Raw genomic sequence first — 27912 nt, forward strand, 5'->3', positions numbered from 1 at the left:
GCAGAGAGGATGAACTGAGCGTGGCAAGTGGGGCTGGGCTACAACATCCCAAAGCTCACTTCCAGGGCCATACTTCCTCTATAAACAACCAGCCTGCCAAGATGCACACAGATGTGCAGTAGTGGCACCCAGCCTAAGTAGGCAACCGATGGCTCTCTGACTGGCAAAGAGGTTCTCAGTGGAAAGGAACCCGTAGCGAAAACTGGAAACCAAGTAAGAATACTATGAAGACTAAGATTATGGGCTCCAACAGGAAGCTCCCACTAGTCTTTGGCCAAAAGAGAAGTTTCACCCATCAAAATCTCAACTACCAATGCTTATCCTATTTAACCTATGCTGACCTCATTCACTGTTGGAGAATCTATTATTCTTTATCAGAAAACAGCAAGAGCCAATGAGATAAACTGCCCCTTAGAGGTCACCCAGGGCCCAGGTGAAAGCCACAGAGGAAATGGATAGATGAGCATGTGGGTTGCTTCCACGGTGAGCCTGACAACCAGTGCCAGGGTGATGGAGACAGGCACTGAGGACAATCAAAACACACCAAAGCAAAAGCCCAGAAGCTTCTGGGAGCACAGCACTAAAGTAGACTCAAAACACACTGTGTATGGCTCAGGGAATTTTGCAGAAGATGGGGTTGAAAGGTTGTAAGAGTCATAGAGTGGAAGGGAATGTTCAGAGTCATCCCCTTACTATGACTGACTTCTGCTCTCACATCTCATCACCCACAACCCCATGACGTATATGAACCACACCATGGGGGAAGGCCTGAGTGGAATGGGGGAAGGGAGGAGAGAAATGATGGTAAAAACACATGCTGTTGTCCTTACAAAGTTTCTATTTAATTAAAATATTAACCCCCAACCTACTGATATATATTATACTTATGTGTTTTGTGATGATAAATACCCTTCCACTGCTAATATTCTATAAATTCCATTGGAGTTCATCTGTGGTAGACTTTGGATAGTAAACTATGGTCCAGTTCTAGTAATCTCTTAATAAATTAACATGTTTTTCATAGGTTTGTTCCTCTTAACTGGCAAGTAAAAAGAAATTAAACTAAAGAAAATGAAACAAAAATAAAATAAAACATCAGCCATGAAGATCCATTGGATTTTTTTTTTTTTTTTGAGCTACATTTAGCTCAGAAGAAATATCAAAATACTACACAACTTTTCATGAAGAGAAAATGACAGAACAACTTTTCTTTGCTGCATGCTCAACCCCACCGATGGTACCAGATGCGTATAGGTTTCATAACCAGCAATTCCATAGCGACACAAATCCACTAGTTACCCCATAATTTATTTACACTCTGCTACTACCTACCTGGAGTTTCCATTAGCTTTCAGGAGTTTAAGGTGCAGTCCCACAGGACAGAGCTTACTTCTAAAGGGAAGTGTAAAGCCTTCCCCCCAGTACTTCTGGAGGATCATATCTAAAGGTTTTCAATACCTCCTTTGCACATTCATAATTTGTGACATGGCTTTCAGATGTCAGTGAAAGTTGGGTTTACAAATATATTATAAAGGGTACAAGTCAGGAAAAGCCATGTGGGAGAGAGGCAGGAGCAAGGGGTTAGCAGTTGTGTAGGGGTTGATCAGAGGTATTCTGCCGCCCTTCCTATGCCTCCATCTCAACGCCAGCCTCGAGTACAACAAATTCCGTTGTCAAAGAGTGGTGACAGACCCAAGATCCCAACTTCAGGTGAAGTTTCAAGTTCCAACCTTCTCTCTAATTTCACCTGCTGGTGAGACTTCCTGAGAGACTTGCCTAAATAATCTTGCAAGTGTGAATGTGAGTGTGACCAAGAGACGTTCACTGTGAGTAGTATAACATACTGTAGTCACTCACTGAATGCCAAGGGCTTCATTTGGAGCTCCATGATAAGAACTGGAGACAAAGATAAAAAATCCATGTGATAGATCTGAGAATGATCCAGAAAAGGCTTAAGGAATAGTGCTGAACAGAGTTTATTCTTGTTTATTTTAGTTAACAAAATAACACCTTTACTTCCAATAATTTTATATTTACACTAAACTATTCTTTCTTCAAATTAAATATAATTATGTCCCCACACAAATCATCTATCATTACTTTGAATTGTTTAATTTGTATAAAATATAAGAGCAAGACTACAGCAAATCTTTATTGGCTAGAGCTCAGCCTGGAGATCTATAAAATACTATCTGGTAAAAAGAAAGATAATTAAATGGACAATGATTTCACTATTTCTTTGAATTAGTTCAATTATGAACTTATCCTTTTCCAATATTTATCTGACTGAAAAACTCTGAGGTGGACAATTTTTTTGCTTATCATAGACATTATTTAAAATTAATATGATTCCATAAATCTCCTTTGATTCTTGAGGTCCTAGAAATAGATTAAAGTGTTATGATTAAATTTAAAATGGTGGATCATTGAAAATTGCAGCTCATAGACCAGATATATATCAACTTCCTTATCTAATTTCTGAACTGTCCCTTTGGATCATTGCTTTCTTCATGCAACATCTGGGATTTCTGGATAATATTTTTTAATTGTTGATACTGAAAAAATTGAGAAGATACAGGGAGAAGTAATTTAAAGGATTTTGCCATATTTGTGGCAATGGATAATGGCATATTGTAGCCATATCCCCATTATTGGCCCACAACAAGATACACAATTGTTATCCACTTCTTTGGTTATTCAGACCTGTAAAAATCTATCCTAAACTTCAAACCACCACCACAGTATATGTTTAGGTACACATATTTTGGATGCTAGGTGATTCAGGGTCTGCATAAGCTTACCTAATCCCTCCTTGAGTGTTTAGACTGGGAAAGCAAAGTAGAGATGGTTTTTGCCTTCATGACTGGTAGGGGCTGGTCTGGGACCTCTAAGTTGATGCAGGCTGGCTTCTTTCTGCTTGCACACAATTAGAATGGCCTTGGCTTCTCCACATGTGTGATAACAAGATTCCCACTTGTGAGAAGGAATAAGCCACATAGGACAAGGCATTTTCTGGCCTTTACTTATGTTCTTCCTGTGTTATCTGTTTAGTTAAGGCAAGTTGCATGGCTAAGTGTGGGTAGAGAGATAGATCTTAACTTTAATAGGAAAGCCATAAACGTTGAGAAATAGAGTTGGTGGTCTTTTTTGTTTGTTTGCTTTCATATACCTGTGTTTTGGTATGCATGTGTGTGTGTTTATATAAATGTGGATGCCTGTGTGTCTGTGACTACCAGCTCAGGCATTACAGGGGTGCAACGTATACCACACCCAGGTTTTATGTGAAGTGCTGGCCATCAGAGCTCAGTTCTCATACTTACACTAATACGATGTTACTGGAGCCACTCAGCCATTTTCAACCTACCAGTTGTCTTGAAAACCCATCAATACAGAGTTACACAAAGAAGACAGCCCATATGTATGTATATTGTGTGTGTGTGTGTGTGTGTTTGTTTGTGTGTGTGTGTGTGTGTGTGTGTGTATGTATATATTTTGCCCCGCAGCCACACTGAGCTGGCACCACACCTGCAGCCCAGCTGAGGGGCCGGCCGCACGGCCTTGGTCTGTTCAGACCTCTGCTCCTGCTGCATGCTCATGACAGCCCCGTCAGTAGCTGCCATCACTGCTTCCGATATTTTGTTTCTATGGCAATCATCTGGGCTCTAAATATAACCTTATTATACAGAGTACTTTTTGTAGTTGTAGGTATTATAATAAAAATTTCCCTGTGTTTTGCTCTGTAAAGTACAAGAAAATACATAAGAATAAAACATAGATAAAAGATTTAAAAAAAAAAACAAAACTTTGTCTTCTGGTCAATTGAAAGTGAGATGCTTAATGATATTGGTTGCTTTAAATAATAATAATAATAATAAAAGAAAATCAACAATGTAGCTTTCATAGGAAGACAAAGGAGAGAGAATGAATGAAACAAATTGCTTTTCTGTTTAAACTAAAGCCTCATTAGATAAAAACCAGGAATGGGAAGTGATAGAAGAAAGCCAGAGGAAGTATGCTAGAAGCAGTGACATACCTGAACAATCCACATTGCCTATATGGGAGAGGAAATTTAAGCATAGAGGAGGAAGACAACATATATAGGAGAGTATGACAATATCAAGCCAATTGATATGGTGACATTTTCAAGGTAGAAGATAGGGCAATTGATCTATTTTGTTGTAAAAGGAACACCCACAGTTAGGAAGTCTGTGTGGTGACCTCTCACAGGAAGCTGGCAGCCCACAGAGCATGCAGTTGAGATGCGTAAGGAAGCCGACTAAGAAACAGGGAAATGTGTTTAGAAGTTAAAGTAAGGAGCAGAACAAACAAGAAAACTGGGAAATATACTCAAGTTAGTGTGAATCCCTCCTTAGGAGTCTTTGTCTCAGTGTGTATGGTTGACATGTAGCCGAAAATGCTAAGGTGTTAAATAGCTTTTATTAAAGAGGTTGAATGTCTACAAGTACCAAAATCAGACGTAAGGATAGAGAAAAAAGTACCAATTAATAGGATAGCTACAATTAGCATATTTTTCTGATGAGAAAACCCACATTGTAATGGGGAATAATGATGTATATCAAGACAGATACTTCATATTTTACAGCAAAATTTAGCATATTAAACATATGCAGCTCTCCTGGGCCTATAAATTCTTTGAAAAGCCAGATGTCTTGATGTGAAATATTACTTAAAGGGTTAACTTAGGGCTGGAGAGATGGCTTAGTGGTGAAACTGTTTGCCTGCAAAGCCAAAGGACCTCAGTTTAATTCCCTAGGACTCACGTAAGCCAGATGCACAAGGTAGAACCTGCATCTGGAGTGTGTTTGCAGTGGCTGAAAGCCCTGGTGTGCCCATTCTCTCTCTCTCTCTCTCTCTCTCTCTCTGTCTCTTTTCCTCTCTCAAATAAATAAATAAAAATAAAATAAAACAAAATAAAGTTCTACTTATAAAAAAAAGGGTTAGCTTAAAGAAGTGTTGAAAGAATGTACTAGGAGGAAAACCTGTGAAAGAAAATAATTTTTAAAATGGTGATAACTGCCGAGTGTGGTGGTGCATGTCTTTAATCCCAGCACTCAGGAGGCAGAGGTAGGAGTATCACTGTGAGTTTGAGGCCACTCTGAGCCTACAGAGTGAGTTCCAGGTCAGCCTGTGCTAGAGAGAGACCCTACCTCGGAAAACCAAAATTTTTTTTAAAAAATGGTGAAAACTAATAAAACCTGCTTTCTAGAATGATCACAGTGGTCACAATGAGATGGAAGTCAAAAGAGTTAGGGACATACAATCCAGGCTGAGAGGCAAGAGGATTTAAAGAGTACAAGAGAAATAGCAAACATGAACTTATTTCAAGGTACCTAGAAGGGGAGATTCTGTATGCCATGAGTTGATTGAATCAGGAGTTGAGACGAAAGTATATGATGTAGACTGTGGTTCTGTAGTTTATTCATGGATAGAAAACAGGTTTTGAGATTTTGTGTTGAGATGCCTCAGAGACATCCCAGTGCAAACGCCCAGTAGGTTTTAGATGGATTAGCAGAGGATTCTAAATTATATCCACAAGGCTTTGGACACATCTAATTTTGTGTTGCCATCAGATGTGTACAGTGGGGTACACAGGCTAAATAGGCCAGATGACAAGGCGTCATTGGCAGAGACATCTCCTCAGAGAGCTGGCTTGCCGTCTGCCAGGCAAGGGCACAACCACTCAGAGTCACAGGGGAACATGATGAGCGTGACAGATTATACCTCACCTGCAAGCCCCCTGACAGGCAGCATCCTCAGCCCTGGTTCTGAAAAGACTTGTAATTGTGGACAAATTGGATCTGAAAAGGAAAGAATTGAAAGTAGGAAGGAAGAAAGGAAGGGAGGGAGGGAGAATAGAAAGCGGGGAGAAAGGAAAGAAAACAAGAGGAAGGAAAAAGGAAGGAAAGAAGGAAGGAAGAAAGGCAAGAAGGAAGGAAGGAAGGAAGGAAGGAAGGAAGGAAGGAAGGAAGGAAGGAAGGAAACTTAACCAATTATCTACAATGTACCAGCACTCTGAAGGCTGAGGCACGAGAATCATTCACCCAAGGCTAGCCTAGGGTTACACAGCAGCACAAAACAAGCAAATAGTAACAAGAACAATAACAACTAAAACCTAAAGCCATTATATATTATTATAGTTTGTTTGGAAAATTTATGAGGCTTTTCCACTACAAATGTCATATAGTTTAATTACACTAGATATAGGTAATAAAATAATTTATTTATAAATATTTATGGTATACATAATAAATATGAAGTATTCTACTGTGTGTATGTGTGTGTGTACTGACTTAAATTTCTTGTCCTTTCTTCTGCCAAAGGGAAGTATACATGCTTCCAATTAAACATTTTCCTACCAGTTTTTGCAATGTCGTGGCCTGCTTTACCTTCTTTTCCTCCAGCTTCATCTTGTTTGCTCCTTCTTGCCTTTTAAGTTTCCCCTTACCAGTCCCTGGTTCAGAGATACCTGCTGTGACCCAGCCCTCACAGCCAGGTAAGGTCATGCATTCCCATGGCATCCTATAATTACACAGCTCCTTGAAAATTTCCCAACATGCAATTACCTACTTATTAACACAAGAGATTCGGGTAAAAATGATTTGGTCCAAAGCATACCAATGAGCTTGGGAGTACGAGTAAAATGATAATTTGATTGAAAGTCAGTATTTCTAGCCACAGGATTTATTTTGTAACTTTGGTGATTTTGGCACACATAAAGGTCGCTTTCAGCTCCTCGTGAATCATACATTTTGCTCATTCTTTCAGTAATTATTTATGATTTTTCTTTGATCCAGCTAATTGTTTTTCCTCATTTCCAGCCAATCATCCTGTGTTATGACATTTGTAATTTTAAAATGTTGACATATTTTACAGGATTAGTTCAAACAAATCAGAAGATCAGACATAGCATGTGAGATGAGAAGATTGCAAACATGAGTCTGTCTTCTGAGTAATTTGAGAGTTGCGATTCAGAAGATGCCCTGAAAACCAGCATCCCATCCTTGGTACTCACTGTTAGATTTGTATGTCAGTTACAGCTGCTCTGATTAGAAGTCATTATTGTCACAAACATGATGATAAGAATGGAAAAGCCCAGAAAGACAAGCTCAATTGCCAATAAATATTTAATATTGGTTTCCATTACATAAGCAGGCAATATCAGGGAGTTGTAAGCATTTTACTTCTTTCAGCTGAGAAGTGTGATGATGATTAATCATTCATTTTCTATGGCCTTAGGATAGAAGATCTCTAAGACATAGAGCAATGGGGGCTTCTATCAGAGGTCTGTAAGTTTTCTGGTTTTGGGATTCTGACTTCATTCCCAGTACCAGTTAAGAACTCTCTCCCACTGAGTGGGCCTCAGATCCAATCAGAGGGCAATTGGTTACCTGTGACCCATTGATTGCATACCTTGCAGGATCCCTTGCTTGTTCATGCCCATTATCTCCCAGTAGCTCCCGTGGCACTTACCTCCCCCACTTGAGGGTTTTCCAGGAGGGGACTTGCTTTTCTTTCAGTTCCCACATGGTCTTGATATCCTGAGAAAGAGCGTGTCTTGTCTTGAGCAATAGGATTTTACCACTTATCTCTGGTGGGTCACCAAGTGATTTGTTAATGGCTCGCTTTGCTGTGGGGACCTGATGAATCTCCCTAGACAACTGCTAAATTTTGGGGGTAACCCAGTTCTGGGAGTGAGATTCACCAGCTAAGGTCAGTGGTTTTAGTATTAGGCTTTCCCTACTTTCTACCGCACATGTCTGTCTGAAACATCCACCAACCCCCTTATTTGGGGGTCCTGTCTTGTCCAGCCTCTGTTCATGCCCTGCTTTCCCTTGCCACCACGAAGCTTATCTTCAAGACTGTAAGCCAAAATAAACATTTTAAAAAGTGAAAAAAAAAACAAAACTTGACTCCTGTCACCTGCTGTTGGTGAGATGTTTTGTCCTGTCTAGCACATAAGTCCTGGCCAGGCCATCACATGCAACACAGTATGTCATGAGGTCTCTTGAGCATCAAGAGGTATTACTTGAATGCTTGGGATGGGATGAGAAATATTTGTGTGTGTGTGTGTGTGTGTGTGTGTGTGTGTGTGTGTGTGTGTGTAAATTGACATGTCTGAAATTAATGTGTAAGGATTTTTGGCAAAAAAAGAGAAAGTATTATTAATTGAATTTATGTAAAATAGCAAGAGAAAAACATGACATTTCTCCAGTGGATCAAGGCTATAAGTTTTATTAATACTTAAACAGTTTGATATCATTTATATTAAGGACATAATGTCTTTAGACTCCACTGCACTAATGTTAAAGATTCACTGAAGTACTCCACAATAAACAAAGATGACCTGACTCGTGAAGGTCCTCATTAGAAAAGGGGTGGGGCAGGGGAAAGAAAACATAAGAAGACAGCCAGAAGTAAACATATATTCATATATTCATATGTTCATATATTAAAGTTCCCAAAACCTTTAAATGTATTACACACCTGAATTATAATTACTCTACTGATTCCCACTTTCAATGACAAAACTAGTGGTTAAGGCACTTGCGTGTAAAGGCACTTTCTTACAAAGCCTAATCATCTGGGTTCGATTCCCCAGTGGCTACATAGAGCCAGATGCACTAAGTAGCACATGCATCTGGAGTTCATTTGCAGTTGTGAGAAGCCTGGGCATTCCCATTTATTCTTTCTCTCTATGTTCTTGGAGCCTCTGGATATCTGCTTTGGTAGGTGATGAGTGTCCTTAGCATCTGAAGTTGAAGTTCAGAGGCAACCACAGGGCGAATGCGAAGGCCCCCAGCACCCCGTCTATATCTTCCACTCTCTTTGAGTTTCGCGGCACTGAGGTTTGAGTCTGTGAATCACTGGTTCTCCATGAGTTTATCAGCTGTTTGAAAATCTGGTGTCGTACTCATTATTTTATTTATATCTGGCTATTATATAGAACACAAGGAATCATAAAAACAGTATAATGAATGATGGAGTCTCTCAATGGAGACATGTTTAATACACAATGCAAATTGTTGAGAAGTGGGCAGGATAGCAATATAGTGCTTCGGTCCACATTCCTGCAGCCAGGGAACCCCAGACCCTGCCATTCCCCCAAGGACTTTGAACACTGACATTGGAAGAGTATTCTGATTGGAGAGAAAGAGGATGAGGCTGGGACATAGCAGGGTTTCTGGGTGTGGGCTGGGACATAGCAGGGTTTCTGGGTGTGGCTTGGAGTTGAGCTTCTCACTTCATCTCATGTCCCTTACCTGCTGCTCAGTCACATGGCCTCTCTTAATAGAAAAGCTGCCTAGCAATCATACCATAGTTAATGACTTGTTGAACTATTAATATTTTTTATTTTTTTGTTTTTTTGAAGGAGGGTCTCCCTCTAGCCCAGGCTGACCTGGAATTCACTATGGAGTCTCAGGGTGGCCTCGAACTCACAGCGATCTTCCTACCTCTGCCTCCTGAGTGCTGGGATTAAAGGCGTGCGCCACCATGCTCAGCTTGAACTGTGAATTTTTGCCATGCTGGGATTTCCCTAGGTTATTTACATTTGCTACCTTATTTACACAAGGCCCTATAAGTGCAGGTAGGATCTTAGTTCTCTCTTATTTTATATAAAAACTTCTAGGATTATCTGGTGCATGGCTATACACCCAGTGCTCAACAGGCAGAGGCAGGAGGATCCTGAGTTCAAGGTCAGCAGAGCTAATGATACCTGCATTCGACACAAACAAACAATAAAAATAAACATACAAAAAAGAAGCCAGAAATAAAGAACAGACATTGAAGTAACGTTGTGAAGGTCATATCATTAGAACATGAACAGAAGAGCATGCATCATCTAATCTAAGTCATTGTGCAGCTGGCCAGGGGACAGGACCCCTCAGATGCTCATAACAGAACAGCGTAATTCAAGTAATTGATCAGCGCCACAACAGGAGCTTGTAGGATAAACATTAGCTCACTAGCTTCTATTAATGCAGAATAGGCAAATGTTTTTCTTAGAGGTAGTCTCAAAAATTTGAAGCATCTGTCCACAAAATGTTCCCAAGGCACTTTGCAAAGGCAAATGATAATTTCAATAGTAATGTTTTGAGAGTCCCAGCACCATGTTATAAGAAAATATTAGACACTTAGCAATTTTTGCATATTTTACTATTTAGTGTAATCCTTAATCAATAAATGAAACTCTACAATAAATATAAAGGGAGCCCACCTACTGTTCATTTAAAACACTGCCGAGGGCGGGGATGAAGGACGGCATGCCAGACAGCCTGGAGACGGTGTATTGAAAGCTTATCTCTAAGTAAATTAATGGATTCATGTCTTGAAAGCAGTTCAAGAAAACACTTTTTCCAATCTATGGAAGAACACCAAAGGTACTATTGTAATGGGAGGCCTTCAGTGAGCGAGGTCAGCCATTTTCATACTTTGTTTTTACCGTCTAATACAAAAGTTAACCAAAACATCTTCATAGGTCATCTCTCCTCAGACTTTCTTTGGAGTTATGCTCTATTCTATGTGATTCCCTCACAAAGAAAAGCATTTATTGATTTCACTGTGAACAGCCAACTGCAACCTGGGAGTCTCGGCTCAGTCAACCAAACACGAAGTATTTTGCAAAGCATCAATGCAGAAGTTATGGGATGTTTCTTGAGAATTTTAACTGCATTAGTTGAAGGCCATGCTTCAAATGAATAATTTAGGCATCAGGATTATGTGTATTTTTTAATAATACAGACATATGCTAGTGACTGACATATTTTTACTTCCTGAAATTATATATAATTGTGATAAAGAAACTTTGATTTACCTGTGGTATTCCTGGTTTTTCAGTGTTTGTTTGAGATATGTCAATTATCATTTGGGTTGTCTTTATTGAAATCTGAAGAATAAATGACATTGTTAGTCCTTAAGTTAGGTTAAAGAGATTCGTGAAGATTTGTAAGGTATTCCACTCTTTTCTGTTAGGTTGAAGCAGTGAAGATGAATGGTAGAATTACCACTTCCATTTCAACTTTCAACCACTTGCTTACTCATTTACTCAAAAGACGTTTGTGCAACACCTGACAAGTGCCTAGCTTAAACACTTGGGATACCAAAATGAACAAAATAAACATAAATTCTCAGAAATCAGCTCTAAGAATTATGCAAAGAACAGTATTCCCGCTTTAGAAAGGTAGAAATTAGAGGATTAGTGTTTTGTAGTATTATTTGTGTCTTAGAATCATGCCAAAAGAAGTTCATTCTGGCATGAATAATTCTATTTTGACAGTCAATATATTTCTTTTTTAAAGTAGTTTCTGTTAAGCCTTCCAGGACATTCATTCAAAAGTGTCTCAATTAATACTAACAGATTTACATTTATTTTTATCATAAAAACTAGTTCAGCTTCAAAGATGGCTTTCACAATTGATCCTGGCATTGTGAATTTTCATGTTTTAAGTTTTTTCTTACTGCTGCCTTGCGTTTCTAGTCTGTTTTAATCATCTTTAGCTCTGTTGAAAACATTAGTGATTACCCTATGGACTCCATGAAATTACGTGGAGACAGAATATATTAATTCATTTGTGTACCAACTATCTATAAGTTGGAGGAAAATGGCAAAGAAAAAGTTGGTGTATATAGATTCAGTCACTTTTGATTGCCAACATATCTATTTCATTCTGATTAAAAGTATAATCTATAATTGACCACAAACATGTCATTCTCTGTCTTCACTATTATTTGCCGTGTTTGAATCCAGAGTTTACATGTTGTCTTCAGGCTTTTGTTGCTTACTGGAAATATTATTTCAGACAAAGCACCATGCCTTAGTGAGCTAATTTTAAACCCAATAAGCCATTACATAATCGTGTTTTGCTAATCATGCTTACAATGCCCTTTTGAAATTTCCACTGAAGCTACATACTTTGAGGTATGATATTATGCTTGCTGTCATGGAAAACAAGCTTAATCAAAACTTCAGATTGATATATGGATGATTTTAGGCACATGCAATTACTATATGATTATAAATGACTTATTCTATGAAATTCTAATGACAATTTTCATGCATATACATCACATTTGCAATCATAACCCCTTCTCATGACTTATTTTTGTCTGCAGAAATGGACACTAAATTTTAACACCTTCCTCTGTGTTTTAAGGATGTTCTTTCATTATTAAATAATCACAAAAATGTGAAATGCTGATACCTGCAAGCAATTCTAATTTATTGACAGAAACTAATTTATTTAAATGTTCTATTGTGTAAATTTAGATAGCTCCTACTTTTCCTGATTTTAATAAGTATTGTAATTCTGTATCTTATTCCATAGTATTCATCTGCATTTCTAATAATAATTCCCTGAGGTTTTTAGTTAAAACACATAACAGACTATTTTACTGTATAATTGTGTCTTGGCATAGTAGGTAAGATCATTAAGTTGTCATATGAACTTCTTTCTCCATTTTTTTTCCTAGTGGCATGCTTTCTTTATTGTTTTGTGTGTTCTATTAAGTGTGTTAACCCTTTGGCTCCCATGGTCATTACAAAGACTTCCTTTTTTAAAAAATTTTGCTCTGATTTAAGAGAGTTTTAGCATTAAAAGATGCTGGAGGGCTGGAGAGATGGCTTAGAGGTTAAGCACTTGCCTGTAAAGCCTAAGGATCCTGTTTTGAGGCTCAATTCCCCAGGACCCACATTAGCCAGATACACAGGGGGTTCATGCATCTGGAGGTCATTTGCAGTGGATGGAGGCCCTGGTGTGTCCATTCTCTCTCTCTCTCTCTCTCTCTCTCTCTGCCTCTTTCTCTCTGTCTGTTGCTCTCAAATAAATTAAACACACACACACACACACACACACACACGCACACACAAAGATGCTGGAGTTTAATAATTTATAAGTATAGTGATGTTAGTTAATAAGTAGGATACTCATTTTGAATTATAGTAAGAAATAAACATCAAGCATTTCATTGTTTTAATATAAAGTGCACATGATTACTTCAAATTATTTGTAACTTAAGTTGCATTTTTATCACTGATTTTAATTTATTCATCATCTGCTTTTTAAATATAGTAAAACCTTTCCTCTCCCATCTGATCCTGAACTTTTAGGATCTATTTACATTTTTATCTCTAGCAGTATATTACATTAGTTTCTATAGCTATTTCTAGGCTAAGTTGTAGTAAAATAAGCTACATCACTTTTTTGTTTTGATTATTGTATATCTGTTTCTTTCTATTTAAATGTACATGTGAATATTCTGTGTGCTCTGTTTATATTAGGCTTTTATTGGGATTTTTTTAATGTTATGTTGATTAAGAGTCTTATTATTCTCAAAATGCTTACTTTCTGAAACATAATGTGGCTTGATTCAATTATGGCTCCTGTAATTCCTATCGCTATATCTGTCTATTTACAACTATATCTAGACGCCTGTAAACAAATAAATATGTGTGTGTTCATGCGCATATGTGTTTAGATTTTGTTGTTAATTTAGAGTTTTTCAGTAAGTTTTTCTCTACAATAAGAGTGTATTTCACTAACTATATGACCTTAAATTATTTCAGTCATCGGTGAATTTTTTACTGGTGACTATTTCCATAAATTAAGGCTCTTTCATGCGTACTGGATTTCAAGAACACGCCCAATCTGTCTACCCTGAGATCAAGAAACACCTACCTTGCTTTTCCTACCACTGCTTCTGTTGTACAAGAATTTCTATCTTCTAGATGTAAACCACACACAGGTAGTCTTTATTGTCAACTTGAATGGATTTGGACTCACCATAGGAATGCACTTCTGGATGTGTTTGTGTATGTGTCTGTGATGTGTTTTCAGAAAGATTTAGCTGAGAAAGGAAGCTCACCTTGAACATGGTGCCGCCGTTCCAGTGGCTGGGCTCCCAAAGTGAATAGAGGGGAGAAAGCAGGCTGAGTATCAGCATTGGTCTCTTGCTGCGTCCTCACTGTTGATATAAGGGGGTCAGCCTCCTCCCTCTCTTCCCACCACCCCTCCCCACCATGATGGACCCTGCTCCCTAGACCTGGAAGCTGAAAGAAACCCATCCTCCTTAAATTGTTGTGTCATATATTGGGTGTAAGTAATGATGAATGTAACTAATACAAGTGGCCACTACCTTTTCTTCTTAGTGTTTCTGACATTGCTTGCCATTGAAAGGACCACCCAATAGAGGGCTTCTGCTTAATTTCAGTGTCCCAGTCTGGCAGGCATATGGCTAATGGGAGAAATCTATTTTGCATTCAAAACCTAAGTTCTATAGTGATCTTTAAAAAAATGTATATTTTAAGTTTTATTCTTTCGGAGAATAGAAAGTCAATCAGTCTGTACAGACAACCATTAATTTTTTATTATGTATTTTAATAAGTTATTGCTGATTGTCTCAAGTAAGTATACTGTGTTCTTATTTTCTTTAGACTGCCTCTATTACAAATTAAAATTTATGTTACCCTACTAAAAATAGATATGAATTATTTACATTTGTATAAAGAGTAATATTTGAATAGTAAGCCTGAAATTTTTAATTTAGCTTATAGCTTTATAACTTAAATTATTAAAATATGACATTATACTATTAACAATGCCACAATAAAAGTTAAAATATTCTTGTTAAATAATTGGTTTGATGGATTTTCTTCTCCTCTTCCATGTTCTTTCCTTTTTAATCAAAACAATCAGTTGTTTATATTCTTGAATGTATTACTACCCATAAATTCCACCTGGACATAATTATTCTATGTTAACATGTATTAATATGATTTACTCTTAAACACATTAATAATAAATTTGATAACATTTTCTTATAATTTAACACATCCAATTCCAAATTATTTTGTCAGTAACATAAATATGGATAATATGATCAAGCTACATAAATTCTACTTCTGGAAAGAATTTACATTAATTTGTATATTAGTTGCTCAGGTAAGTGTAAAATATTTTTACATTAATATATTTTCACTTAAACATAAGTATTTGAATTTTAATATGCATAATTGTTGAGAACAAATTTTATTCCAGGCTAATATATAACGTAAAATTTAGAAAGTAAATATGGTTGCAAAAAGTTGCCACCATAGCTTCTTTTTTATGGTTTTAATTTTTAAAAATAGTTGATTTATTTGTTTAAGAAAGCAAGAGGAGGCCGGAGAGATGGTTTAGTGGTTAAGTGCTTGCCTGTGTAGCCTGAGGACCCCGGTTCGAGGCTCAATTCCCCAGGACCCACGTTAGCCGGATGCACAGGGGTTGCATGCATCTGGAGTTTGTTTGCAGTGGCTGGAGGCCCTGGGGTGCCCATTCTCTCTCTCTCTCTCTCTCTCTCTCTCTCTCTCTCTCTGCCTATTTCTCTCTCTGTCTAAGAAAAAGATTAAAAAAAAAAAACAACAAAGGAAATCAAGAGGCATGTAGAGAGAATGGGCATGTCAGGACCTGTAGCTACATACAGCAAAGGAACCCTAGACACATTTGCTACCTTGTGGGTCTGACTTTACATTAGTACTGAGGAATTGAACCCTGGCCCTTAGATTTTACAGGCAAGCACCTTAACTGCTGAGCCATATTTCTAGGCCTTGTGTTATTTATAAATTAATTGATTAACTAACTTATTTATTCATTTGAAAGTGACAGACATGACAGACAGATCAAGTGAGTTTGGGCATGCTAGGGCTTTATCTTGCCACTACAAACAATCTCCAAACATCTCTGCCACTTTGTGCATCTGGCTTTACATGGATGCTGGAGGATCAAATCTGAGTGTCAGGCCATGTAAGCAAGCATGTAGCCTGGTCATAGCTTCTATCCATCCACATTTTAAAAATACACTGTTGGCTGTCGAAGAAGCAGCCAGTTACTCAACTCTTCCCTTCATGACTGACCACTTAGATAGGATACTGGAGGTGTGATAGGACAGGAGGAATTGAGAAGTTGATATTATTAGTAATTTCTCATCTTCTCTTATATCCCTTCTTTCAGCTCACAACATAGGATACCAAAAAAAGAAAAATAAAACAAAAAGACAGGAAATAAATATTGACACCAACAATCAACTTAAAAACAGCCATTGCCTTTAGGAAAATGCCTTTCTCTGATCTTACTGTGGGATTTTATCTTGCTATATGTGTGAGTAATGCCCGTAATATTTTGAGACTGCTCAGCGCTCTTTACAACTTCAGTATAATTCAGTGCAACACAACCAGGGACGCTAATATTTGATGAGGTTTGATGATTTATCATTTCTAATTTTACTATCAGATGACAAAGTTTTCCAGTATAAGGCTTCTTATTTATTAATGAGGTACTTCAGAAGACATTCTTTATTATGTATTGTGTCTAGATATTTTTATGTATAGTTGTATATCTGAATGCATAATTAGAATCCTTTACCCAGGCACTGCCTTTATTTATTATGATCTTATTATCTTTTCCTCACCAACAGTCCTTTTTTTCTATCTATTATAGCCTATCTCTGTCAAATGCCCCTAGCAGCTTCAAACAGCAACATAACAAAAAATAAAACTATGTAGGAAGTACGAGAATAAACAAACCTGAAAGTGGATAAACCAAATCCCACCCAAACAGATTGCTCACAACTCTTTTGTTTCCCCCTTCTTCTCTGATTTTGAAGGAGAAAGTGCACATGGTGGTTTATGACTCTGAATATGAGGATTTTTCTGTCGATCCAGGAGCTACAGTTCACTCTGTGGTATTATATTTCTAATCGAGAGAAAACTGAACTTGGGGAATCGAGAAATTGGATTTCTAGTCTCCTCTGATGTGTGGGTTTGAAAGGAGCTATGTTTTCTTTTCTACCTCATGCTGAAGAGGCAGTTACAGCTGGAGGGAGAATTCTATTGAGATTAATACTGTGACTGAATATGACAATTATATACAAGTTGAAGATGAAAGGAGTTTCCTAAGGAGGAAGAAAATTGTAGAGTCAGGCTTCATGATGAGAAATATAAATGGAGCCCCAGAGTTTCCCTATGTGAACAGACAATAATTAAATAAACATATACATCAAACTATTGCTCCTCATGGATGATCTACTGTGTTTGGTGGAAGCCACATGTGAAAAGAGCAAGTGTTTTAAGATCCATCTTTATGTTAAAGTGCCAGCATGACAGAGGCTTCTGTTGTTACACATAGCTCAATGTAAGGAAAGATTTGATATTAATTAAATAATAAGTTCAAACATGAGCATTGATTCAGCAGATGAAAGTATAGAAAGGAAGAAATTAAACAAAAAAATAAAAAAAAACCCACACATTTGTAGGCCGCACAGAAGTGATATTTTTAACTTTATGATGAAATTTACATTTTGCATACTGGTTGCATTCCCACCAGTCTGTACTCTTACATCCCCTCTACCCACCAGTCCGTTTTACTGAGGACCCTCCTCCATGGGGTTGTTGAATGCAGTGTTTCTGGGTAGGGGAGGGAGGGAGGACCCGACAAGACAATGCCTCAGGTTAATTGTTCCCACTCTGGCTCTCAGAATCTTTCTGCATCCTCTTACCCAATGTTCCCTGGGACTGGAAGGGTGCATTTTAAGTCCCCCTTACTATTGAACTCTCTGCAGCCTCTCCTGAGTGCTGAGTCTCCTCTGTGTCTACCACCCTCTCCCTGGAGGTGGTTCTCAGGCCAGCAGTGATTGCTGCACACGTGTTTAATCAGCACTTACTCTGTAATGCCTTCTGGGCTTTAGTTGACATGATAGAGATGACCAGTCTCATGCTTGGCAGAGCTATTTTTTTTTTCATGTCATATTTATGGATCTTGGTTCTCCCTGGTATTGCCGCCATCTGTGAAAAGAAGAAAGACTCCAACAGAGAATGAGAGCAGCATTATGAAAGGGCATAAGAGTAGTGATTTAAAATACTTTTGGATGGGATAATGTCTCTTAAATCAAAGAACAGTGGTAGATTCTTTGTAGAGTCTGTAACCTTGCTCTCCACGGGATTCTGACTTTGCTCTCAGTATTAGGTGTGGATTTCCTCCCGCTGAGCAGGCCTCATGCCCAGTCGGAGAGCAGCTGATTACTCTCTTAGCTCGGGCCACCACTGTCTCAAAGGTGTGCCCACCTGAAGCAGGTCATTGACTGTGTAGGCTTCAGGAACCACTGCCCGTTCACACTGTGGGTGGTCATTCTCCCCCCCGCTCTCTGCACCTCCCAGCACTGTGAGGGACAGCCAGCAGCCAGTGACATTTACATTTTAAAGCATTTGGGTACCAAATATGATTTATAGATTTGAGAAAAATCCTGGAACTTTATTGAAAAATCCAATCAAATTATGCACAAAATCTTGGCAATTCATCTTATAACAGATGGTATACAATGGCCAATCTACATATGAAAACAAGCTTATATGCATTATTTATTATGTATGCATATGCATTAAATAATGATTTTCTCAGTTCATTTTTTGGTGTCATAACAAAATACCCAAGACTGAGTAATTTTTTATTTACTTATTGCTGTTGTTGTTTTGAGGTTGGGTTTCACTCTAGCCCAGGCTGACCTGGAATTCATTATGGGGTTTCAGGGTGGCCTTGAACTCAAGGCAATCCTCCTACCTCTGCCTCCCAAGTGCTATAATTAAAGTCATGCACCATGTTGCCCAGCTCGACTGAGTAATTTTTAATGAACAGAAATTTATTTCCTACAGTTCTTGAGGTGAGGGATTTTAACACTATGCAGTTGATAGTCTGTTGACATCTGCTTCCATCTTGGCACCTTGAAAACCATCCTGGGAGGAGAGAGGCATTGGGTCCTCACCTTCATGAAGCCTTTTGTTATTAAGAAAGGTAATCTCATCAAGGACACTAGGAGTTCTCTATTGACAGATTCACCTTTAAACTTGCCACAAGTTAGTTAATACTGTAGCATTGGCCATTGAGTTTTAATACTTGAATGTTGGAGGTAGCAGTCAAACCTGGCCACTATTTGGTGGCTAATCTTTGTTGCTAACTTGGCTGGATTAAGGATGACCATAGACATGTAATTGTAGGAAAGACACAACCCGAAGTGTTGGCAACAGTATTCAATGGGCTCTGATTGCAGACTAAGTGGAAGGAGACAGTGAGGAGGCTCCACATTGACTTGTTTCTGCTTCCTGACTGTAGATACCATGTGACTGCTTGGCTCATGGACTTGCCTCTGTCACTGACTTCCCTGTCCTGATGGATGGTCTCAGACTCTGAGTCTAAGCAAACCCTCATGTAAGATGCTTCTGTGAGCCAGTTTCTTTTTTTAAAAAAAATATATTTATTCATTAATTTATATGACAGAGAAAGAGAGAGAAATAGAAAGAGAGAGAGAGAATGGGTGCACAAGGGCCCCCAGCCACTGGAAACAAACTTCAGACATGTGTGCCACCTTGTGCATCTGGCTAACGTGGGTCTTGGAGAATTGAACCAGGGTCCTTTGGCTTTGCAGGCAAACACTTTAACTGCTAAGCCATCACTCGAGCCCCTGTGAGCCATGTTCTATAGCACTGAGAAACATAACTAATACACAGTGACCAAGAAGACTGTGTAGAGTTAAAAACATGGGAAGATGAATGTCATTGTTTTAAGGGAGAGAGCTTACCTTTGCCAGCGAGTCTGGAAATGATGATAGCCACTTTGGAAAACATTTTCACAGATTTTTAAATAGTGAACACTTAGCAATCATCAGAAGTTCTGTTACATGTGGGACCTGGATGCATAGATACACATTTGACAGACACCACAAGCCACACTGATCACATTGGTATTACTCATTACAACACAAACTGGACACTAGAGACATATTCATAAACAACAATTTAAAAGAAGAAGCTGTGACATTGCACAAAAGAATGAATACTGCAAATGTAGAGCTGAGCAAAAGAAAGCTGATAAGAAGAAGGGAGTGTGGGGCTTTAGAGATGGCTTAGCAGCTAAGGTGTTTGTCTGCAAAGCCAATGGATCCTGGTTCAGTTCTCCACATTTACCCACATACATCAGATGCACAAGGGGATGCACGCATCTGGAGTTCGTGTGCAGTGGCTAGAGGCCCTGATGTGCCCATTCACTCTATGTCTCGCTCTCTCTTTCTCTCTCTCTCTCCCTCTTTCTCTCTCTCTCTCTCTCTCTCCCTCACTCTTTCTCTCTCTCAAGGAAATAAAAAAATAAAATATATTAAAAAGAAGGGATTATGTAAAAAGTGGTTCATGTGCACTTTAAACAAAATAAGAAAATTGTCATTGTTAGAAATCAGAAGCAAGTGTTCCAGGGAGCATTGTTGTGACTAGAAGGGAACACGAGGGGACTTCTTCAGTGTTGGTACCAATAGTGTGCTTTTCATCTCACAAGCCCGCCTTGTAGACATTTAAGGGTTCATAAAATCCCCTTGAGACATGCATTTATGAAATGTCTACTGTATAAATTACAGTTCAATTAAAAATAAAAAAGCTACTTTCTGACTATATCCTACTGAGTTTAGCTCATTTAATTATCTGGTTATAATCACTTTTTCATTCCATTAAAGTTGGAGATAAAAAATGGAAATGATTCAAGAGCCAGTGTGAGCTTGATACAGACTTGGTATGTTGTGTGTTACATGAAAACAAATTATTGTACCTTCAGCCTGCTGGCAGGTATAAAACTCTCCCATCTAGATGTTAGGCAAATAAAAGACTATGAGTAAGAATGGGATAAAAGCTATAATTTATTATTCTTTCAATTACAAAAATGAATGAAAAATTTCTTATATAAATTACAATGAAAATAAATAGAAATGAGTGTGAATATCTTAGATCGTTTGTTATGAAGGTCTTATATGAAGGAATTTGTGAATCTATAAACTAATTCCCCATCTGCTGGTGCCACCAGACAAGTGAAAACTCCTTGGCCACTTGTTATGTCATCTCAGCCTTGTGATCACTTAAACTCACAATTAGAGTGGCTCAAGAATGAAGAAAACAGGGCCATCTGTCAGATGCACGGGGATGACTTTTGCATCCCTGAGACAATCTTCATGTTTAGTAAACAGAAACCTTAATAAATTAACAGCTGGGAAATGAAAGAAAAACATTGAAATGTATGTGTTCAAGAAATGATTTAGTTCAACTTATGATACTTTTAATCCTCACTGATTACTCTCCAAATAATGATCTCTCACTTACAAGGTAACTAATGCTACATAGTTTCTAAAAATTAATCAATAGAGTAAGTGTATTTTAAATAAAGGCATGGCAAACCGATATTTTATTCTTTTCTGATTGCATAGTATTTTGATAGATAGCAGTTGTAAATGTATGTAAAGGGATTTACTTGTAGTGGTTTTGAAATTTCATTAATGTGTGTGCCTCTATCCGGAACCCTTGTCAAGCCTGTCGTGAGTGCATGTCCAGTGACAGGGAGGCCCTTGCCACCAGCCCGTGCTGACTTCATAAATCAAGAGGTACAATTGTGAAATAGTCCTGTTGATTTCAAAGCTGATCCAAAACAAATTATACCCTCTGGCATGACAAAGATTAACTTTCTCTAGCTTTTTTTTTTTTTAAATATATTTCCTAAAAAAAAGGTTTCCAGTTTGTGATTACCAAAGAAAACTGTCAAGATTATGAAAAATTGTTAGAACATAGACTTATTCAGAGTTAGCCTAAATTTACTTGCCATTTCATTAGTCATATTACACAACTGATATACATTATCTGTATTTCATAGAATTTGTTTTTCTCAGCACTTGGCAAGAGTAAATTTGGATAGGTTATACATGGAACATAGCAGTTTAATATTAAGCATGGAAAAAAAATCACACTTTCAAGTCTCTTACTCTATATTTTTATTTCTATCTTTATAGAGAAATGTCTATTGCTCTATATATTCAACAATGATCATAATGATTTCATTCATTTGTTAGATTTATTGTATACCTGTGGAAGGACTGTGCATTTCTCAAGGTAGAACTCCAGTGGTGAATAAAACAAAGTTCATTTGTTTACTGCTTCTGTGTTAGAAAAGCATAATCCAGAGAAAATGGGAAACCATTACAATCTGCTTTTTCAGAAGTGTGCATTCTTATTAACGGATTTAGTGCCTCAATCTCAACTACTGATGATTAATAAGGGAATGCTTTGGTACAAAGGTTATTAAGAATTGTGCTTTCAGGGAGAAGTGTCCAATGACTTCATAAGTTTCTATTGTACATTATCAAGTGAACGTTTCCTATAAATTCCATTGTTACTTGAAAAAAGTTTTAATTAAAATTCTGATTTGCAAACTCTCCATATAAGGTTGATTCTGCAGTGGGTGGAAATGGTTCCAAAAAATCCATTCACTAAAGCAAAAAAGAAGATTACTTCAATGAATCTGCTGAATTAAATCTGAAAAGGGGAGTAGGCATTTAATGATTTTTTAAAAATATATTTTATTTTTGTTTATTCATTTGAGAGAGGGAGACAGGGGTGGGTAGAGAGAAAAAGAGAGAATGGGCACACCAGAACCCCCAGCTGCTGCAAACAAATTCAAGAAGCATGTGCCACTTTATGCTTCTGGCTTATGTGGGTCCTGAGGAATCTCAGCTGGGTCCTTTGGCTTTGCAGGTAAGTGCCTTAACCTTTAAGTCGTATCTCCAGCCCATCATTTAATGGTTTTAATGAGAATGACATTACATACTTCCAATCCTCATTTAAACTTGCACACAACAGAATGTATTAATTTCTAATAACTTTACAAGCCTGGCCATTGCTTTAGTAAGACTCAGTTCTAGTCAATGAAATATAAAGTCAAGGATATAATGAGGTCGCAGCTATGAAATCATATCTCAGTATTGCATGAATCACACCATATATATCGTCAAGTTGTACGTGCAGGTGTATGGACAAATGGAAATATTCCTTTCATTGAAGATATGTTTAAATCAAAATTATTTAGGTCATTGACAGGCAAATATTATCAGGCTTGAAGGTCACTGAAGAGAAACCGTCCTTCACAGACAGTGGCTTGTAAAACCAAGAGCTGCTCCAATCGTTACAGGGTCAAGCAGGTTTTACTCTCCGCCACAGCTATTAAACACGCAGGAAACGAAGACCCTGGGAGATGACACTTGTATTCCCGTCCAGACAAGAAAAGGGCCTAAACATTGACCTTCTCCAAGAAAAGTGCTCTCCATTTCTAAAAGGGAAAGTTCTCAGGGATTTCATGTACTGCTGTGGAAGATTACCACTACATTGGCAAAGTTCTTTGATACCATAATTGTGTGTGTGTGCATGCGCACACATGTGTGAAAGCATGCACAGGTGTGCCTACATATGTTCTTTGACTACTTTGATCAACAGCGGTTTGCCTTCCGAGGAAACAAAATCTAGTGGACATAGTGATAGCTCGGCTGGCCAGAGCCTGCCTCACCAGCATGAGGACCCAAGTTTCATTAAAGCATCCATGGACAGTGCTGGTTGTTTCAGTTCACACCTGTTATCTTAAATCCATGGTGTTCATTGGCCACTAACTCCAGCCTAATTGTGTGAGCTCCAGCCTAATGTGAAATGTTCTTTCAAAGGAAGTGGGCAGCTTTCCCAAGAATGACACTTGGGGATGTCCTCCACCTTCTGCACCCAGGTGCATAACATCTGTGCCAACACACCTGCACACATGTAACACACACAGGCAAAATAAAGATATGAATTCTTAAAGAAATCCAAGAATAAGATGCCTTTGTAGTGTCTTCTCCCCATTGTGTATGAGAATTCACCCCAGTCACATATTACATTCCTCCAAAAATTTTGGAGGGTTTGAAATCCTTCAAGTCTTCATGAGGCCAACACAGCTCCTTGTGATTTCTAGTCTATTAAGTTACTTTGTTTTTGTTGTCTAGAAAGCACTTTGTTTTGGTGATTTTTTTTCTTTTCTACAGAAAGATAAAACTGAAGATAAACAAGTTCTTAGCCTTTGTTGTGTGGCCTTCTGATACCATGGCTATGAAGGGACCACATTCAAATTCCCTGTACCTGCAGGTGACTCCTGGCTCTTCATACACCTTTCCCACTTTTTTCTTTAACTTGGATGTCTCTGAGTGCTTTTTAGAGATACCTCTTTCTTGCTCATTGTCTTGGTAGTAAGGGTCTCGGTGATTGGCATGGTATGATGGAGTTGAAGTCTACTACCAACTTGTGATTAAATCCCACTCTGGTAGGGACCCTGGATTTCTTATTTTGTTTTTATTTATTTATTTATTTGAGAGTGACAGACACAGAGAGAAAGACAGATAGAGGGAGAGAGAGAGAATGGGCGTGCCAGGGCTTCCAGCCTCTGCAAACGAACTCCAGACGCTTCTGCCCCCTTGTGCATCTGGCTAACGTGGGACCTGGGGAACCGAGCCTCGAACCGGGATTCTTAGGCTTCATAGGCAAGCGCTTAACCGCTAAGTCATCTCTCCAGCCCAACCCTGGATTTCTTGATGGTGACATTCGTCAGGGTTTGTCCAGTGTCCCACCATTTCCCACTCCAGGTGAGACAGGCAGGTCAACAGGGGCTAGGAATGTGGAGTTCCTTTCTTCTAGCAGGGCCCAGGGTCTGTTGACATCTGCTCCATGGAGAACACTCTGTGTGGGTTTATAAATATCACTTCTCTTGCCAGTGCCACAGGGAACCTTTCTTGTGTCTTCACTGAGATCCTCATTCAGAGCCGGGCCACAGAGCCTATGCAAGTGGGGAACTTCCCAAAACCAGCTTCCTGACTCTCCTCTGCGTCCTGCTTGTGCCGTCTTTGTAGCCGTAGTTCATAACATTCCCCCTTCAGCTTTCCTGCCAGAAACTTCTGCTCTACTTATGCCAATCTCGGCTGTGACTGTAATTTTCTGCCTCTCTAATTTTTGTTACAATATGTATAGCCAAGATAACAGGCCTTACTTCATGTAGTCCAAAGCCAGACATGGAAAACCATACCCTATGCTGCCCAGGGAAGCACAACCAGCCCTTTCGTGAAAGGGAAATCCTAGACACCTGGATCGTGTCTACTGACTCTGTGGATCATGTTAGAATGTATTCTGGGTCACATGACATAGAACTTTCCTCCTCTAGTGAAGAAAAGTGGGTGGGGAGAACTACCTCCCTGTTCAGGGGATCTACAGAACTTTCTCTCTCTCTGTCTAGCATATGATCCGACTATGACACCTTGCCACGGTGTTTCCAACTCTACTAGTGAAAGCTTTAACTCTCAAAAGTTTGCATCTCATTGAACAAGCCCATTGCTTTCCATTCCATTCTGCTTTGTATCCACAAATGGTGTGCAGTGACATATTTCTTTTCCTGAAACTTCAGTTCTTGGATGAGTAAAATAAATCACTGATTTTGAATTTTATTGAGATTATTTTTATTTGTGAAAGTAAACTAATTACTTCCTATCTGTTTATGTCAGAGCTACAACCAGTCTTGTCTACAACTAGTCTTATATTCTCCTTTATATGACTTATGTGCCCAGTTTATCCAGACTCTGAATATAAACATCTGTATGTAGATATTTACAGAGTCCAACAGAATCTAATATTCTCCTTTACATAGTCAGTGTAATTGACCATCTGCAATGGCTCTGTCAATTATATTATCTATAAGCAACATATGTGGCTACTTCTGAGTTCACCTGAAAGCTAAGTTTTTGTCTTTAGGATTCTGAGGTTTTATTTGGTTTCACAGCTGTTATACATCCAGATTACACTTTCAGCATGTCAAGGTTACAGCAGGGTAGGCAGAATCCTGAATTAGGCTTCAAGATTCCCAGCATGCCTCTGCACATGTCGTGGATCACATCTCCCCCCTTGGAGAAGGACTTGTCAAATGAAGCAATATCCTTCCTATGATCACATTACATTATAGCAGTAGAGACTTTGAAGATATAATGAAGGTTCCCAATCAGAGAGTTAGAGTTAATCAAAAGAGAGATTATCCTGGCTTGGCCTATTTTAATCATTTGAAGCATTAAGAAAGGTCAGAACCACTTGAGAAGTGGAATCACTCCAGCTGACCTGAAAAAAAAAAAAAAAAAAAAGAGCTCTATTTTGAATTACCTATTGAGGGACTTACGTAGCAAGAAAGTGAAAGTGTTTCCTGGCCATCATTGGGGGATTTCAGTCCCATAGTCAAAGAACTGAGGTCTTTCAACAGCCAGTAAGGCTGGAAGAAACCCTTGAGCTTCAGAGGAAAATACACTTCTGGCCAACACTTGATTTCAGCCTGGTTAAAAAAAAACACAAAACAAAACAAACAAAAAAACAAAACAAACAAACAAAGAAAAACAAAAACCATTCAGTAGCAGTTTTAAGTGCCCCATATTTGACTTTTGAGCCATGAAAACTGTGAAACAATTAATGTGTGTTGTTTCACACATCTGTTTGTTTGTGGCAATTTCTTAAACATCCTTAGAAAACTAATTCCAAAGCTGAGCAAGAACAAAGCACTGTGTAAAAATATATAACTTTATAAACATTATTAGCCCTACTGGAAAGAGAGTTAAGAATAGCGTTGCTCCATTTTTAATTCTAAGTAGTTCACTTAAAAGTATCCTGGCTTATCTGCAGAACACATCCTGAGGTGGTCTCCACCCTGAGCTGCGAGAAGTGTTCCTGTGATCACGGCAGGCAGCTCTCGCGCAGCAACAGCAGGAAAACAGTCCATTTTAGAAAGGTAAGTAAGCTCAGATGCCTTGGGTGCGTGGATACAGTGAATGTTTCTAAGATGCACGTGCTTTTCAGTTCCATTTCCCCCTCCAGTTTTGATGTTAAGAGGAGTAAATACCATCTGTGAATACCTAATGACCTTACAAAATACTAATTAAAATACTGAAGGCAGATCAAAGAGGTAAAGAAGTGAAACTCTAAAATGAGAAAAAAAAAATGGCTGAAAACACCAAAGAAAATGCAAGGCAAATGAATGCTAAGCACTTCACCATTAGTTAAATGAAAAATGGTATGAAAAAATTACTAGTATAAAACATACAGTGTTCGAGAGAGAGGATAAGGTACACTGTGAGTTTAGATCCTCTGATATTCTTACCCCCTGACTTGTCACTTTGTTTTGTCTGTCCTCCAGTAATTTCCATCTTGGAAATATTTGCATTTTACCTCTCATGTATGAAGAAATCCGTTATCCTATAGGTTTCACTTTTAGTAATTATTTAGCATTTGATAACTTAAAAATCTGAAGTAAGTTTTCAAAATTTGTATCTCATATATAATGAGATTATGTTTACAATGGATATGGTTCAAGGTTCTTTTATGACTAATCAAAGTTTTCTATTAAATTTCTCTCTCTCTCTCTCTCTCTCTCTCTCTCTCTCCATATATAATATATAAAAATGAAGATAGAGTCAGTCCATGAATTTTTAAAGAAAGTTTTTAAAGGACATTTTACTTAAATTGTTTCTAGGTACATTAAGTAAAACTTTTAAATTGGTCAAATTTCTAAAATAATGCTTGGTTATATATTACATATCATTTTTATCTTCTTTAACAGTTTTATGGAGAAGTTTAATACACAAGAATATTGTACTTTGATCATATTCCTATCCTATTAACCTTTTTCCAAACAGTCCTTCTGTTTTGAGATCTCATTCCCTTTGCCCTCATTTGTCCTCAAATTCTAAACATTGGTGGACTCTGAATTGTGCAAGCCTTGTGAGGGCAACAACTGCCACCAGAGGTCATTTTACAGACAGGGTAGGACAGTACCCCAAAGTACGTCTTCCTGCCCTGTGGTTCTTACAGTCTTCTGACCCCTCCTCCACAGTGTACCCTCAGCCTTGAGGGGCATGACTGAAATACCTCCTTTAATGCTGAGCTCTCAATAACCTATTATTTTCATCTTTGAAGAGTCTTGAGTCTCCTCAGTGTCTACCACCATCTCCATAGAGAAGCTTCTCTGG

Source organism: Jaculus jaculus, chromosome 11 (assembly GCF_020740685.1).
Source record: "Jaculus jaculus isolate mJacJac1 chromosome 11, mJacJac1.mat.Y.cur, whole genome shotgun sequence".
Lineage (NCBI taxonomy): Eukaryota > Metazoa > Chordata > Mammalia > Rodentia > Dipodidae > Jaculus > Jaculus jaculus.